General features: G+C 51.4%; 1 protein-coding gene across 5 annotated transcripts in view; it reads left to right on the top strand.

The window, feature by feature from the left end:
- Positions 1-16,028, top strand: part of RBM47 (RNA binding motif protein 47) — a 176,937-nt gene that overhangs the window by 59,227 nt on the left and 101,682 nt on the right. For all 5 annotated transcript variants that reach the window (XM_045284170.1, XM_045284169.1, XM_045284171.1 and 2 more), the window contains one exon: positions 14,513-14,596. The gene's annotated coding sequence lies outside the window, so the exon portion shown is untranslated. The remainder of the gene's footprint in view (positions 1-14,512; positions 14,597-16,028) is intronic.

The raw sequence follows: 16,028 nt of genomic DNA, 5'->3' as shown, positions 1-16,028 counted from the left end.
TTGAAATCACCAGCAGCTCCCCGGGAGAAAGATAGGACTTTTTACTCCTGTAAAGAGTTACAGTCTCGGGAACTCACAGGGGCCGTCCTCCCCTGTCCTCTAGGGCCTCTGTGAGTGGCACCGACTCAGTAGCTGGGTTGAGTTACAGGGCTTGATTCCTTGCCAGGGCACTGCAGACACAGCCGCTGGAGGCTTGTGTGGTGCTGTGAGACTGAGCAGGTTTCAGCAGAGCTTCCAGACAACGGTGGAGTCAGAAGAAAGCCCTGGCAATGTGTGTCCAACGCCAGCCACTGAAAACTTTGTGACTCACACCCGTCTTGATGGGCAGGCATTACGAGCTTGGTGGGTCTCTTTCCACTGGGCATGAGGTTGCCCTGGTGGGTTGGAGGCCTGTGTGATCAGGGCAGCTAATGGTTGCTGGGAGAGGCAGCAGGAGGGGAGGTCATGTCACTAGGAAATCCAGGGAACAGAAGATTTAGGGGAATGGCTAGCACACAGCTGGCCCTCTATTACTACAAGGGGCTTTTTAAAAAAGTGTGTGGAAAAATGGAAATGGACAGGTAGTGACATTTCTCCGTGAACTTTTTGACGTTCCCGCTTACTAGTTGGCTACAATGGTTGGCCGTTAACTAAAAGGAGGGTAGTTCACATGCACCTTGTGGGGTGTGGGTCATGCGTTGGGCCGCTCACTGCAAAGCCAACAGTTCGAGCCCAGCAGCTGCTCTGAGGAAGAAAAACGAGGCTGTCGGCTCCTGGAAGATGAATAGCCTTGGGAACTCTAGGGACAGTTCTGTTCCCCCTGAGAGGGCCGAGGTGGGTTGGAATGGCCTCCGTAGCGGTGAGCCTGGTTTGGTTTTTGACTGGTTCCCCAGGAGAAAGAGCTGGAAAACCCAGCAGCCCACGGAATTCCGTCTCTCCGAGGTTTCACTCCCCAGAAACTCAGCGGGGCTGCCTTGCATTTTCTGTAAAAGCGCAGCATGGAAGCGAGGGTGAGGATGGCACAGGACCCCGGGTAGTGTAGCCTCCTGTGCTGTTGAGGGTTGCTGTGGGTCAGAACGGACTGGTGACACCTAATACCACCACCACCACAACGAAGGCTCCTTCGTTGACAGCGTGCAGCCTTACCACCGCCCTGTTCCAGTTCTCCTTCGGACAGACTTTGGTCTTACAGAGGTTTGGGCTGTTAGAGACCTGCCTGTGTATCAACCCTTCCCACCCGAGCCCAGGCCGAGGAGGGCCGGGGGTGGTTGCCTATTAAGATGACGGCCAAGAGACGCTGAGGCTGTCTTGCTCTGTCCCTGGGGTGGTAGGAGCTGGAATCGACTTGGACGTGACGTTTTGGGGTGGGCTGGGAGGGCCTGTGGGAAGATCATCTGTGTTCAGAAGAAGCAGGGAAGTGGAGCTGCGGGCGAGAGGAAGCCTGAAGCCTCCTCGCCTTAGTCTGGCACCACCTGTAGCCGCTTCGAGTTGATGCCCGAGTCTGTGGGGCAGGAAGCCCGTGGCTTCCGAGCGGCCCCCAGTGGGCACCGTCCACTCTCCTGAATGTTCTAGGGGGAGGGGGCACCCCTCCCCCTGTCACATTTCTTCACGTTGATCCCCCCTGAGCCTATCTGTTCCTTCAGCGGCTCCTTTCCCTCTGTTCTCCGTGACAGGTGCTCTCCTTCTGTTAAGTTTGCATTGAAGCTATTTTCAAATCCCGTGCATCTTGCAGATGCCCTCTCAGAGCTTGTTCCCCGGGGGTAATTCACTGTGCCAAGGGCACAACCTGCCACCATTTCAGCACTCGTCTTTAAGGCGACCCCTCGTGCCCCTTGGTTTGAGAAAGGTTGAAAATAGATAATTGGGTGCGTTGTAGATGGAAGGAGTGGGTTTCCAGGTCACTGAGGGGGCCGTGCATTAACAGGGCTGGCTAGGTGTCACCTGGCTGGCTGGCTGGCTGACAGATTTCTGATCTTCTCGGGCAAAGATTCCTTAACTTAAGGACAGTGGGTTTAAGGCCCAGCAGCATCCTTTTAATCAGATGACCAGAGTCACCGTTTCCTTGAAGCCAGGGCATGGGTTTCACCGTTTGGACTTTGTTTATTGGGAGGACTAGAACCGGGCAGGGCAATCACCACGTCTGGCGCGTACAACCAACCAACCAACTCATAGCAGGCGGCCTTGCACCCGTGCTGACTGGGAGACCCCGAGTGTTGTCGAGTAGAGCACCCGCTCCATGAAGGCCGTGACTGGCCAGAGGGGCTGGCCAAACCTTGGTGCTGAAGGCATCTCTGGGGGGTCTGACCACATGTGGTAGTGAGTTTTTAATCAGTTTTACCACTCAGGGACTCCCATCTGGCACATCCACCCGCCACCCACCCTCTGTCCATTTTAAGTCATCGCAACCCCAGGTAGGCGTTCCAACACTGTAGTGGCTACCCATTGGGCTGCGACCCTCGAAGCCAGCAGTTTGGAAACACCAGCCGCTCCGAAAGAGAAAGATGAGGCTTTCTACTCCCGTCCACAGTTACAGTCTTGGAAACTCGCAGGGACCTTCCGCCCTGTCCTATAGGGTGGTCACTACGAGGCGGGATGGTAGTGAGTTTGGTTTGGTTTGGAAATCTTTACTGGAACAGACAGCCTCATCTTTCTCCCTCTGAGCAGCTGTTGGCTTTGAGCCTCTGGTCTGCCTGTTAGAAGTGCAACGCTTTGCCACTAGGGCTCCATCCAGCACATAGCCAGTGCTCACAATCTGGCAAATAATAGAAGAAAAACGGGCCAGGATTTATGTGTTAGTTGGTATGTGGTCCACAAAGAGGATACAGACAGACAGTCGCTGCGTGGAGTTGATGATTGGCAGCGACCCGGCACGATAGGGCGCAACCGCTCCACAGGGCTTCCAAAACTGTGAGTCTGTTTGGGAGCAGACAGCCTCATCCTTGTTCCACAGAGTGGCTGGTGGATTTGAACCACTGACTTGAGGTGTGCCGGTCTGATGCTTACCTGGGAGTCTGGCAGAACAGTGCAGGCCTATGGCGGCCACACTGGAAGGAGCAGGGAGGAGGTGGAGGTACTTTAAGCTCCAGTCCATCTGAGTATTTTGTTTGCTTGCTTTTTACTTCAGCTTGGCAAGCGCCATTTGTGCTCTGTTGGTCATTTGCGAGCAGGAAGAAAGTCCTGGCCATCTGAAACCGCACTCCTGACTCTCCGAGCCCTGGGAAAGTGCAGACAGCTGGGAGACAGAGTCCCAAGGGGCCAGCTCTGTACATCTCACCTTCAGTGAGCTCTTAGGACTTGTCTGCCCATTTTCCATCGCTGGGTTCCGATTCCACAGGAGGCACAGTGGGGAAACCAGTCATTGGCCCTGTTAGGAAAATGGCTGAAACTTGTGAAAACGCTGAGTGGTTCGGGTGTGTTTTGACTACAGTGTTCTTCTAGTGGGGCCCTCGGTGAACTGCTAGCCGTCGAGCCAGCAGTTCGAACCCATCCGTCGCTCCATGGGAGAAAGATGAGGCTGTCAGCTCCCGTAAAGATTTACAGCCTCGGAAACCCACGGGAACAGGTCTGCTGTGTCCTGAGGGATCGGTAGGAGTCTGAGTGAGGTCTGGTTTTTACTGTGAGGCTGTCAGCTTCACAAGAGGTGGGGCCAGGGGTGGCAGTGGCAGTGGGAATGAGACCGGTGCATGTGGAGTTAGGAGTGAATGGTTCACAGGCCTCCATGCTAATCAACCTAATACTGTCCTAAGGAAGTCGATCTTCTCCCCAAAGGAGACCAGCGTGGGGATCAGTCTCACAGGGGTCATGAGATGTTGGACTGTCTCCCCGCAAAGCAACTCCAAGTAAGTGGCATCATTAAAAGCTGCTTCAAATCCTGCTTTGCGGGGACACCGAGCCCTTTCTTCATCGGGTGCTTGTGTGCTGGGAGTCAGGCGTACGGTCTGTTCTGTGCCACCGGCAGGAAAGAGGAATTGAGAAATCAGGAAGCAGTGTGCTTGCTACCCTCGGCTAGAGGGCCTGACTCAGCAAGACAGCAGACCTCCGCTTGCGCTAACTAGTCTTCCCGACATGGGCGGGGCCTTGAGGGACTTGGTGAAGCGTAAAAGAACTTTGCTGCACCAAGACATGCTCTGAGAGCCCGCTGGCTGCCCGTCTGTCTGGGCAGAGTGAGAAGCTGTGTTCTCTGTTTAAATACCCCTCAGCCTACCTGCCTGGATGCTGCTCACGCAGCTTAACATTCTGAAGCTCGCCTGTAGGCAAGGGGCTCTGGTGGGCGGTGGTCAGGCGTGGGCCCGAGCAACTGCAAGGTTGGCACAGTCCTGCTCAGCGAGGGGAGGAGGAGGCTGTCTGCTTCTGGAAAGACGGACAGGCTTAGAAACCCTCCGAGGGTTTGTACTCAGTGGGGTTTCTCTTTTTTTCTTAGTCTGTTTTTCTCTCCAGTGTTGGCTTCCGATCTGCTCACTCGTCACTGCCCGGCTCTTCAGGGCTTTGGGCAGAAATGCAGTTGATTTGCTTAGTTAGTGAAGTGATGACTCACTGACTCACATCCCGGGAGGCCTGGTTGGTTCTTATAGAAGGAATAGCGGCCTTGTGTTGGCCTGGGTAGACTAGAGAAACAAATTGACAGACACTCATGTGGGTGTAGGAAAGAGCTTTAAATACAAGAGCAGTTGAATATTGAGAAAACACCCCAGTCCACATCCAGTTCATAAGCCCATGTTAGCCCATATGTCCGAGACCAATCTATAAAGTCCTCTTCAGACTCAAGAAACACATGCAATGACGCCGAATGCAGGAAGATCACAGGCCAGTGTGTGGGAAGTCTTAGCGATCCAGCGGCATTGGAAGCATCTCAGCGTTGCCGGAGGTCTCCATGTGGCTTCTCCAGGTCCAGGGTTCTGGCTGCATCAGGGTAGGTGCACGTGGCTTCTCCTCAGGGATGTCTTGCGGGGAGTCAGCCTTGTCAGTAGAGTCTCCAAGGACAGGAGCAGAGTGACAAGGGTCTCCTACGGCCAAGGAGGAAATGGAGCAATTCCCAGAATTCTGAGGAGAAGGTCACGCCCCCACGGAGGCTTCATAGGCTCTGTAGCCCCACTGACAGACCTGACTCCACCCCTTCACTCTCAAATTGACACCAGATGATGGAACTACCACGGGCCTCGAGCACTCATCCCATAGTACTGTTGGTGTTGGGGCCGCGGAGCAGGCTCAGTCCCATAGCGGCCCTGCGCACAACAATGCAACACCGCCTGGTCCAGCGCCATCTCTGCTGCCCCCACCACGTCCATCGATGGAGCTCGAGGGCATTCCTCTTTTTCGCCACCCTCTCCTTTACCCAGTGTGAGGTCCTTCTCCAGGCCCTGGGCTCTCCTGACGTGTCTCAAGTATGTGAGACAGTCTACCCACTCTTGCCTCTGAGGAGCACTCTGGCCACGCTTCTTCCAAGGCGACCTGGTCAACTGCTACCTTGAGTTGAGGACCTGCTAGCTGGAACCGAGCTAGCGGTGCCTCAGAAGAAAGTCCTGGTGATTTGCTTATGAAAAGAACCAGCCACTGGAGGCTGCACGGAGGCCACACGTGGGGCCCCTGAGAATCAGAATCGGCTCTGCAGCGGCTGGTTCCTACTTACAAGTCAGGCACGTGAACGAGGCAGGCAAAGACCCTGCCTTCTCCTAGCGTCTAGTCTAGCTTGGCTTGGTAGGCTCTGAAGAAACAGCCATCACTCAGAGTGAGACACAGTCTATGTAATGACAATACATAAATAAAACAAAGTAGCTTTATTATGGGGGGGTTGGGTGAGGAGTGTAAAACATGTTCAACATGTTCATGTAGTCAAATGATCTTTAGATACATGATTATGTTGAAGTAATGAAGGTTATTTATTAAGACTAATGTAAAATAAAAGGTATCAGGAAAAAATGTTCTCTGTCATGGTAACCTATTATACTTGTGTAATATGCTCTGCAGCATGTTATAGTCTTTTAACATGGGTACAACAGAGTCCTGGTGTGTGTCTGGGTTGGACTGTGAGCTGCAAGGTTGCTGGTTTAAACCCAGCAGCTGCTCCAGTGGAGCAAGATGAGGCTGGCTGCTCTCATAAAAATGTACAACTCCCGGGACTCTATCTAGGGTCACAATGAGTCGGAATTGACTTGATGGTAGTGGATTTCTTTTTTTACAGTTTAACCTGGCCAAAGCCGATTCAAGGTCAGCCCTGTTAGCCACTGAGTCTAGCATGGAGTCGGGCACTCAACCAACAACTGCCTGACTAAATGGGGACTGATCGGGGTAGCGCAAAATGAAACGGAAGAACGGTTAGACATGATTGCTGAACCTGTTTCAGTGAGGCGCCACCATCCGAAGGAGAGAACGGCAGACTCGGGGTCAGGAGAGTCAGAGGTCTGATCTGAGCCTCAGTCTTGCCAAGGGTAGGGGAAAAAACAAAACAAACCCTGGGTGGAGGATGAAATGAAGCAACAGAATCAAACAGATAGGCCCCGAATAGCACAAGTAAAAACTCCAGGCAGTTTTGTTTACTACATTTGTAATCTGGAGAGGAAGAAAAGAAATTTATCCCACGGGTTAAAAGTTAGGTAAGAATAAAATTAAGCCGTAATGCACAAGCAAGAGCAGATACCATGACCCCGAGCAGTGTGTGATGAAATGCCCGCAGAGGAGCTCAGGTAATGAGCTCTTTCACAACCCAGAGGCTCTGTGTCTGCCTGAGGGCCAAGCACTGGCTCTCTTGAGAAATTCAAGACTCATTCATCCGGGGCACACCGTCATTGAAGTATAAGCATCAATGCACAAACACACCAGATAAAGCACGGGCCACAATGACGGTGGCAGGGAAAACACTTAAGGAGGTGTGGCTACAAGGCGAACATCAAAGGAGATAGGCTTTCACTCACACTCACTGCTGTGGAGTCCGGTAGTGGTTACTGCAAGGTCAGCAGTTTGAACCCACTGGCTACTTTGCAGGAGCCATTTGAGGCTTTTAGCTGCTGTAAAGAGTTACAGTCTTGGAAACCCACAGGGGCAGTTCTACTCTGTCCTATAGGGTGACTGCGCGAGAAGACGCGATGAGAGGCATAGGAGGAGGAGAAGGTTTGTTTTGGGGCGCTCGGAGGAAGGCTGCCCTGAGGAAGTGATGATCGGACTTACAGCTGGCAATGCAGCCAACCTGCAGCAAGCATTCTTGGTGAGAGAAGAATGCTGATGGCCCAAATGAAGCAGTGTCTAGTAATTTGTTTAGCGGATAGAAACAAAAGTGCTAACACAATTTAAAACGCCTTTGGATCTTCGCACTCCAACTCTCGGCCATTGAGTGAGTTGATTCTGACTCAAAGAGCCCCCTACGGGGCAGAGCAGAACTGCCTTTGGGTTTCTGAAGTTGTAAATCTTTACAGGATCCGAAATCATTTTTCTCCTACAGAGCGGCTGGTGAGTTTGAACTGCTGACTTTGTGGTTAGGATCCCGTCTTAATCCATTATGCCACCAGGACTCTATTTTAAAAAAATATATTTTTATTGTAAATTGGGATTAATACACATATCATTCCATAGTTCAGTCACAACAAGCAACTCTGTACAATTGCTACTATGATCAGTCTTCAAACATTCTTTTCCTTCCTGGACTGTGTTTTCCTACACATATCTAAACACACACTAGTCTACCGTCTGTAGACCCATGGCACACCGCAAGCCTCCCATCCTGCCTCACCGCGGCCGGTGCAATGCCCTTCCAGGGTGTCTCCAACCAGCTCATTCACTGACAACACTGACCGTGGGCTTTCACCTCCTGTCAATCTGAGAAAGAGGTTCTGCTTTGAAAGTGGAGCCAGGGAAGACTGCATGGAGCCGGGACCAGTGAGCAGAGAGAGCCACCCGAGGAGGGCTGGGAAAGAAAAACACAGGCACACCTAGTGCTAAAACCAGGAGAGGTTCCGTTCAGGGAGCAAGGCGTCCTGATGGCACCATAGGTTAAGCATTGGGTGCCCACTGCAAGGTCAGCGGTTCAAATCCACTGACTGCTCCATGGGAGAAATATGAGGCTGTCAGTTCCCATAAGATGTATAGTCTTGAAACCCTTTACAGCAGTGGTTCTCAACCTTCCTAAAGCCGTGACCCTTTGATACAGTTTCTCATGTTGTGGTGACCCCCCCAACCATAAAATTATTTTCACTGCTTCTTCATTACTGTCATTTTGCTACTGTTATGAATCCGGCGACGCCTGTGAAAGGGTCGCTTGACCCACAGGTTGAGAACCGCTGCTCCAGAGGGCTGCTCTGAGTGGGAAGGAGCTCGCTGCAGTGTGTGTGGTGAAAGGGTCAGACCTGGAGGTTTGGGTGGGTGGGAGAGGTGGGTAATGACATCCGAGAGGAAACCCGAGCCAAGTCCTGGGTGTGGGAGGCCCGAGAGGCTCCGTGGGAAAGACGCTAGATTTTACTTCAATAGTGAGGAGAAACCACTAGAGACTTAAAAAATGACAAAATTCAGTCTTCTAGATGACTGGGCTCAGTGGCCATTGGGGGGGGGGCTCTGGGGGGTGCTTGCCCAGCCTGATACTGCAGGGTCCGAGCAACATGAATTGAAAGGGAACGATCCATCTCCACAGCAGAAACACAGCTTTTTAAAAAAGGTGTATCATATTCTTTAGAGCCCCCACTCCTACCCCACCCCGAGGTCTCAATGTGTGTAAGTACCGGTGGCCAAGGGGAGACTTGCCGGTGCGCTCCGTGACTGCTTCGTTGTGTAATCGTCTTAATCTTCTCTTTCTGGTGCAACTTTTGAAAAGATTGTGAGATTTGATCCTCGTAGGCACCTCCTTCCCTCCCTCCCTCCCTCCCTCCCCCAGGTGCTCCCTAGTCGAGTTCCTCCACTTCTGTGCGGCCTCCGTGTGTGTGTGTGTGTGTGTGTGTGTGTGTGTGTCTGTCTGTCTATGTCCGTCCCTTGGTGTGTGTGTGTCTCTTGTTCTTCAGTGTGTATGTGTGTGTCTGTGTGTCCCTCCGGGTGTGTGTCTCGTGTGTGTGTGTGTGTGTGTGTGTGTGTGTGTGTGTCTGTCTGTCTCTCAGTGTGTGTGTCTGTCTCTCGGTGTGTGTGTATATGTGTGTGTGTGTCTGTGTGTCCCTCCTGGTGTGTGTGTCTCGGTGTGTGTGTGTGTGTCTGTGTGTCCCTCCTGGTGTGTGTGTCTCGGTGTGTGTGTGTGTGTCTGTCTCTCGGTGTGTGTGTGTGTCTGTCTCTCGGTGTGTGTGTGTCTGTCTCTCGGTGTATGTGTGTCTGTCTCGGTATGTGTGTGTGTGTCTGTCTCGGTGTGTGTGTGTCTGTCTCTCGGTGTATGTGTGTCTGTCTCGGTATGTGTGTGTGTGTCTGTCTCGGTGTGTATGTGTGTCTGTCTCTCGGTGTGTATGTGTGTGTGTGTCGCCTTCTGCCTTTGGGACTAGTCATTGAATCCTGTTCTCAGACGGTGGTGGTGTTGGCACTGCCATTTGGGCGTTCCTTTGCACTGATGTGACGATACGTCCCACTGGTGGGGGTGGGGGTGTCTTGCGCCCCAGAAAATTAGTGGGAGCCGACGGATAATGGAGTGGTGTCCTACCAAACTTCCTGAAGCTCCCTCGGACTAGCCGCTAATCGATACTCATCCTGTGGGGCAGAAGGGAACGCCGCCAGCAGGAGTTCTTTCACATCCAGCCAGCGACGGGAACCATTCTTTGCATTTGACCACCTTCTTTCGTGACAACGGTTTCTCAAATCCGGCTTGTGGCCGGGTTCACAGTGTGCCGCCCGCCCCCTCCCGTGGAGACCGGCAAGCACTCCCACGCAGCCCGACCTTGGGAAATCCATGCGACCTTGGGAAATCCGTGCGCGCAGGCGCAGAGTGTCTGCTGTCTGACTAGGAGCGCAGATGAAGTATCTCCCCCGCCCGCCAGAGGGCGGCTGTTCGATCACCTGCAGCCGGGGAGTGCTGTCCTGCACGCGGGTCCTGAGGGCCCTGGCTGCTGCATTACTGTATGTATGTATTTTTTCCCTGCATAAAGATGCTCTCTTGCCTTCCTAGCCTGCTTTTTCCCATGTAAAGAGAGGGTGCTTTGGAAAACAAAGGTTTTAAGGCACGTTCTTTCAGGAAAATGAATTTTCCCCTTGGAGTTGGAATATAAAGACCTAGTCTCGTGGGGAGGAGATGAGTCACTCAGGGTTCAGTGTAGCAATAACGAAACCCACAACCTTCCTCTAGTTCTTAAACACTTCCTCCCCCCAACTACCATGACCCCAATTCTACCTTGCAAACCTGGTTAGACCAGAGGATGCACAGCGGTACAGGTGGGAACTGGAAACGCAGGTAATCCAGGACAGATGAACCCCTCAGGACCAGCGGTGAGAGTGGTGATACTGGGAGGGAAGGGGCGGTAGAAGGGAAATCGATCACAAGGATCTACATATAACCTCCTCTCTGGGGGAGGGGCAACGGAAGGGTGGGTGAAGGGAGACGCTGGGCAGTGTAAGATAAGATATAATAGTAATGTATAAATTATTGAGGATTCAGAAGGGAGGGGGGAGTGGGGAGGGAGGGGGAAAAAGGAAAATGAGCTGATTCCAGGAACCCAAGCGGAAAGCAAATTTTGAGAATGATGAGGGCAACAAATGTATGTGTGCTTTACACAATTGATGTATGTATGGATTGTGATGAATTGTATGAGCCCCAATAAAAAGATTAAAAAAAAAAGAATTATCAACAATAAAATCCAAGATCAGAGAAAAAAAACACCTAGTTTCCCTTCAGATTCCTCTCCACACAGCCCTCCTATCTTTCTTTATTTGGCTTTCATCGAGGTTGAATTTAAGTGTACTGGGTGTATTTTAAGTGATGATCTTTAATGAATGCATGGGGCATTCACCTACCCATGAGCACCCTCAACTCACTGGATGCTGACTCATAGCGACCCTATAGGATAGGCTAGAACTGCCCCTGTGGGTTTCTGAGACTAACTCTTTATGGGAGTAGAAATCCTCCTCTTTCTTCTGAGGAGCAGCTGGTGGTTTCAAACCACTAATCTTGTGGTTAGCAGCCCAATGAGTAGCCACTGTGCCACACAACCCTAGTCAAAATACTCACCTCTCCACCTGTTTAACCAATCTCTCCTGAGCTCCCTTTGCAGAAGAGTACTGGACTAGGGAAAGAGGGGGTGGGCGATATTAAAGGTGTCGTTACAGGTTAGGTGTTGGGGTGCTAGCCACAGGACAGTGGTTCATACCCACTAGCTGTTCCATGGGGGTAAAAATGGGGCTGTTTGCTCCCGTAAAGATTTACAATCTTCAAAGCTCTCTGCAGGATCCATGTGAATGTAAGTTGACTTGATGGCAGTGGGTTTTGCCACAGGCCCAGAGGTGCGGCACACACCGAGGGGGATTGAAGGGCTACCCTCTGATTCCTGAGAGAGGGAGGGTAGACAGGAAAGCCCACAAACCATTTTCATCACTCATGCCCGCATCTACAGCATCAGATTTCCCCGTCAGCATGGCTGCCTGAACTTTGTTTCCTGGTGTGGCTAGGGTTCACGTGTCAAAGGGACAGAACATCATGATTGGTGACAAAGAACAAGTAACACAAATGTCTTTAGCTATTCTTTAGACAGACAAAATGAGAAAAGGATGTAGGGATCCAAGGGTAGTAAATACCAAGATCCAAACCCAGACAAGGGACCGCATCGGCGCCCAAATCCCCGTGGAGTGGTTTCGAGTTGGGCCGCGGTCCTCCTCGTCAGCAGCACTTCCGTCATCAGCAGAGAAAGACGGGGCTTTCTACTCCTGGAAAGACGTACGGTCTCGGAAACTCACAGGGGCAGCTCAGCCCTGCCCTTACACAGTCTCTGTGAGTCAGCATAGATTCGGTGGCAGTGGGCTTTGGGTTACGGATGATAGTGTTGGCCCAAAATAAATTTGTAGGATCATTAATGAGGGTCCCCCGTTAGAAACGACGGCCCCCAAATCCAATGGTGAGCAGAACAAGGGGGATTGTCACTACTCGCCAGGAATCAGAATCCACCCAACGGACTAGTCAGAAGAACATTAGACGCAGAAGACTGAGACAGGAGTTTAGACGTAAGGTAGGGGGTTTGGAGTGGGGAAGAGAGCAGAACTCTCAAGTACTGGGGCTTCCTCCTGTGGCGGGTCCTATCATAAGTCACTACAACACTCAAACGCTCAATAAGCATCACTACCTATAGGCCAGGGCACAGCTGCCCCTGGGTTTCTGAGACTGTAATTCTTTACTGGAGCAAAATGCCCCGTCCTTCTCCCATGGAGCCTCTGGTGGTTTCAAACTGCTGACCTTGTGGGTCTTAGCCACTGTACCACCTGGGCTCCTCCTTAAGCCAATACAGGGACACCTGAAACCCATGTGACAGAGCCAGTGGCTTACCATGCAGGATTTGGACAGATCAGTGCATGCACCCGCTGCACACGTGATCTGCACTTTGCTCTGGGGGCGACATTCACCCCCAGTTCTTTAACAACGGACATTTCCTTCAAATGCCAGGTAGAATGTAGGTGCTTTTAAGTTTGGAAATGGATTCCCGGATTTGTGGGCTGCAGACTTCTTTTGCGCAGACGCTGGGGGACAGCATGGCCCCAGCCGGCAGAATGACACAGCACCACCTCCGGTTTGCTGTAAGCAAACAGCCTGGGCCTTTATTACCCTTGAAACCACCCTCGTGACACAGGTTAGAATTAAGAGGCAAGTGAGATGCCAAGTTGCTGTGGGTCGAAGTTCCCTCAAGCACTGTGTATGTTAATCAGCAGCTCAGCCTGAGTTAATTCGGCCGGTGAGCTGAGGGGAACTTTGGAACTACCGATTGCAGCGTTGGGTTGTGGGCGTTCGCAGAGCTCCCAGCAACTGTCCGTGCACGAAAGTCAGGCTTTTCTTGCCTGGTGTGAGGTTGTGTAGTTGGTGTGGTCCTTGGGAGGGGGCACAAGAGTAAGGGTCTTAAATAGCAGCTCCTGCAATCCAGACTCGAGTTAATCAAATGCATGTACTTAAAATAAAGCCCAATCATTGTCATTATGACCTGTCATCTATATACATATGGGAAACAACAGAGGGGCACCAATAGCATGTGCTTAAACTGCTTTTGTTAAAAAAAAAATTGTCCTTGTGAGTTGCTTTTGGGTTGGTCCTATCTCATGGCGACCCCAGGTGGGCAGAAGACAGCTTTGTCCGGCTTCAGAAGCGGCTTGCCAATCTTGTCTCCCAGGGAGCCTGGGTGTCGGTACGAAGAACCACCGACTTTAGGCTAGAAGTTGAGCCCGTCACCACTTCTGGTCTGTGCCACGAGGGGTCGTTATGAGTCAGAATCGACTTGACCTCATACAGGTTCCGTCACCACTTCTGGTCTGTGCCACGAGGGGTCGTTATGAGTCAGAATCGACTTCGCCTCAAACAGGCTCTGCTGGAGTTTCTTTTGGGAAGAAAAGCCAACCAGACGGGGGGAAAACAAAGCAAACATTTAAAACGAACAGCACACAGTGCTTTAAACGATTTTGTGTGTTTGGGGATTTATCCAAAAAACCCCACTCTTTAATGTGCCTCCTTAGAAAGGTTTTCAAATGAAGGCTGTGGTCACAGCTGTCCTTCAGTGAGTATCCGCTCTGTGCTAGCCCCCAGGGCTCCGTATCTGTCATCTTGTTTGTTGTCACACTGTCCCTTACGGTCATTGAGTGGACTCCAGCTTTTAGTGACCATACAGGACAGAGCAGAACTGCCCCCATGCCTGGGTTTCCAACACTATAACTATGGGAGTCGAAAGCCTCATCTCCACTCATAGCAATCCTGTAAGACAAAATAGAACTGCCCCTGTGGATTTAGGAGACTGTAGCTCTTCACGGGAGTTGAAAGCCCCATTTTTCTCTGTTGGGAGCAGCTGGTGATTTCGAACTGCTGACCTTGCACTTAGTGGCCCAACGTGTAGCCCACTAAGCCACCAGGGCCCCTTCCATCCCTAAGACGCAAGTAATGTTAGACCCATATCAGATAAGGAAGAGGAGGCTCAGAGAGGGGCATCAAGATCCCCCAGCTACAAGTGGGAGAGCTGAATCCGTAGCGCCTGTCCAAACCCGGACTGTAGATACATCCACCTTCTGCCCCTTGTCACTGAGACCCCTCACCCTCTCCCCCACCCCATCCCGAATGTGCTCAAGCTAACGTGAATGGGAGCAGCCCTATCCCCCAAAGTGTCTCACAGGGACAGTTCTACTCTGTCCTATAGGGTCCCTGAGTCAATTGACTTCATGGTCCATTTAAAAATTTTTCAGTCCTGCAGAATTGACTAAAGGAAGTGGCCGGCTGTCTCTGTGTATATGCAGGCCAGTGGGAATGTCAGGTACCGTCTGGTTATCTCGCTTTCCCTTGACCCTGAGCACCTACGGGGGTGATGAGAGCCACGTGCTGTGTGTCCTTCTAGGTTATCCATTCCAGTGAGTGCATGCTCCTCACGTGCGATCTCAGAGCCTCAACCGTGTTATCTCTGCTGTTTCACAGTCCAGGGAGCAGAGGTATTAGCAGGACGCCGAGCCCCAGCTCACCCCACGGACCAGCGGTTCCTCGACTCCCTGCGGAGACCGGGTAAGTGGAGCCTGCATCAGGGTCACCGTGCCTCAAAGGATCACAGTCTAGGGTTGGAGTCCAGCCGGTGACCACCACTTGTAGGGTAGCCCACAGCCGATTCTAACTCGGGGGGGACACTATGGGACAGACTAGAACTGCCTCAGCTGGGCTCTGCATTGGGCAGCTAATCAAAGGTCAGCCGTTTGAAAACCACCAGGCACGCTGCAGGAGAAATGCGAGGCTTTCTACACCCGTACAACGGCACCGATTTGGAACCCCCATCGGGGCAGTTCTGCCCTGCCCTGTAGGGTCGCTCTGAGTCAGAAACGACTGGAATGCGCGGATTTACAAATGCTAACCACCACCTCCACACACTGCGTGCCCCCGCCCCTTCAAATCAACATATATTGGTGAATGTACCCCCAAAAGTCTGATGGTGAAATGATTGACAAAAGCCGCGTTTGGTTGATTTCGTGTAGATTCTTTTACTGTGAAGTATTTTTCCCCCATAGTGTTTGTACCACCCAGGGACCCTGACAATTAAACCCAAACCCAACCAAACTCCTTGCATCGAGTGGATGCTGACTCACAGGGACTCTGTAGGACAGGGTAGAACCGTCCCTGTGGGCTTCCCAGACTGTGCCTTTTTATGGGAGTAGAAAGCGTCATCTTTCTCCAGGGGAGCAGCTTGTGGTTTCGAACTGCTGGCCTTGCAGTTGGCAGCCCAATTGGGTAACCACTATGCCACCAGGGCTCCTACCTGAAAGGAGTAATCTCAGGCAAGGGAATTTAATGATATGAGTGAGTCTTGAAGGAAGAGGGATGGTTTATCAGACAACGAAATTGGAGGTGGGTTTAAACCAGCGGTTCTCAACCTGTGGGTCTCGACCCTTTTGGGGGTCGAAGGACCCTTTCACAGGGGTCGCCCGATTGATAACAGTAGCAAAATTACAGTTATGAAGTAGCAACAAAAATAGTTTTATGGTTGGGGAGCCACCACAACACAAGGAACTGTATGAAAGGGTTGTGGCATTAGGAAGGTGGAGAACCACTGGTTTAAATGAAGACCAGCCTATGTGCGGTCTCAGGTTGAAAGGAAGTACCATGTTCAGGGAACCTAAGGGAGAGAGGAGGATGAGGGAGAGTCACTACGGATGAACAAGTGTCTTCAGCAAAGTAAGGACTTCACTGCATTTCTAGAAGGATCTTTTCCCACCCCAGTATTATTGTCTTTTATTATCAGTATTGTTATAAATTTAATCTTTATTTTCCTTTGGAGTTGGCATGAGAATAACAGCAAATTATAAGGTGCAACATTGTATTAATGCTGCATGTAATTACAATGTGTATGTATATATTTCTTTTTTTAATTGTTTTGTGAGGGGCTCATACAACTCTTAGCACAATCCATACATACACCAATTGTGTAAAGCGCATTTGTACATTCATT

Source organism: Echinops telfairi, unplaced genomic scaffold (assembly GCF_000313985.2).
Source record: "Echinops telfairi isolate 266 unplaced genomic scaffold, ASM31398v2 ScPeMD7_7468;HRSCAF=8506_0, whole genome shotgun sequence".
Classification (NCBI taxonomy): domain Eukaryota; kingdom Metazoa; phylum Chordata; class Mammalia; order Afrosoricida; family Tenrecidae; genus Echinops; species Echinops telfairi.
The sequence above is the reverse complement of the archived record's forward strand: the minus strand, read 5'-3'. Positions and strand labels throughout refer to the sequence as shown.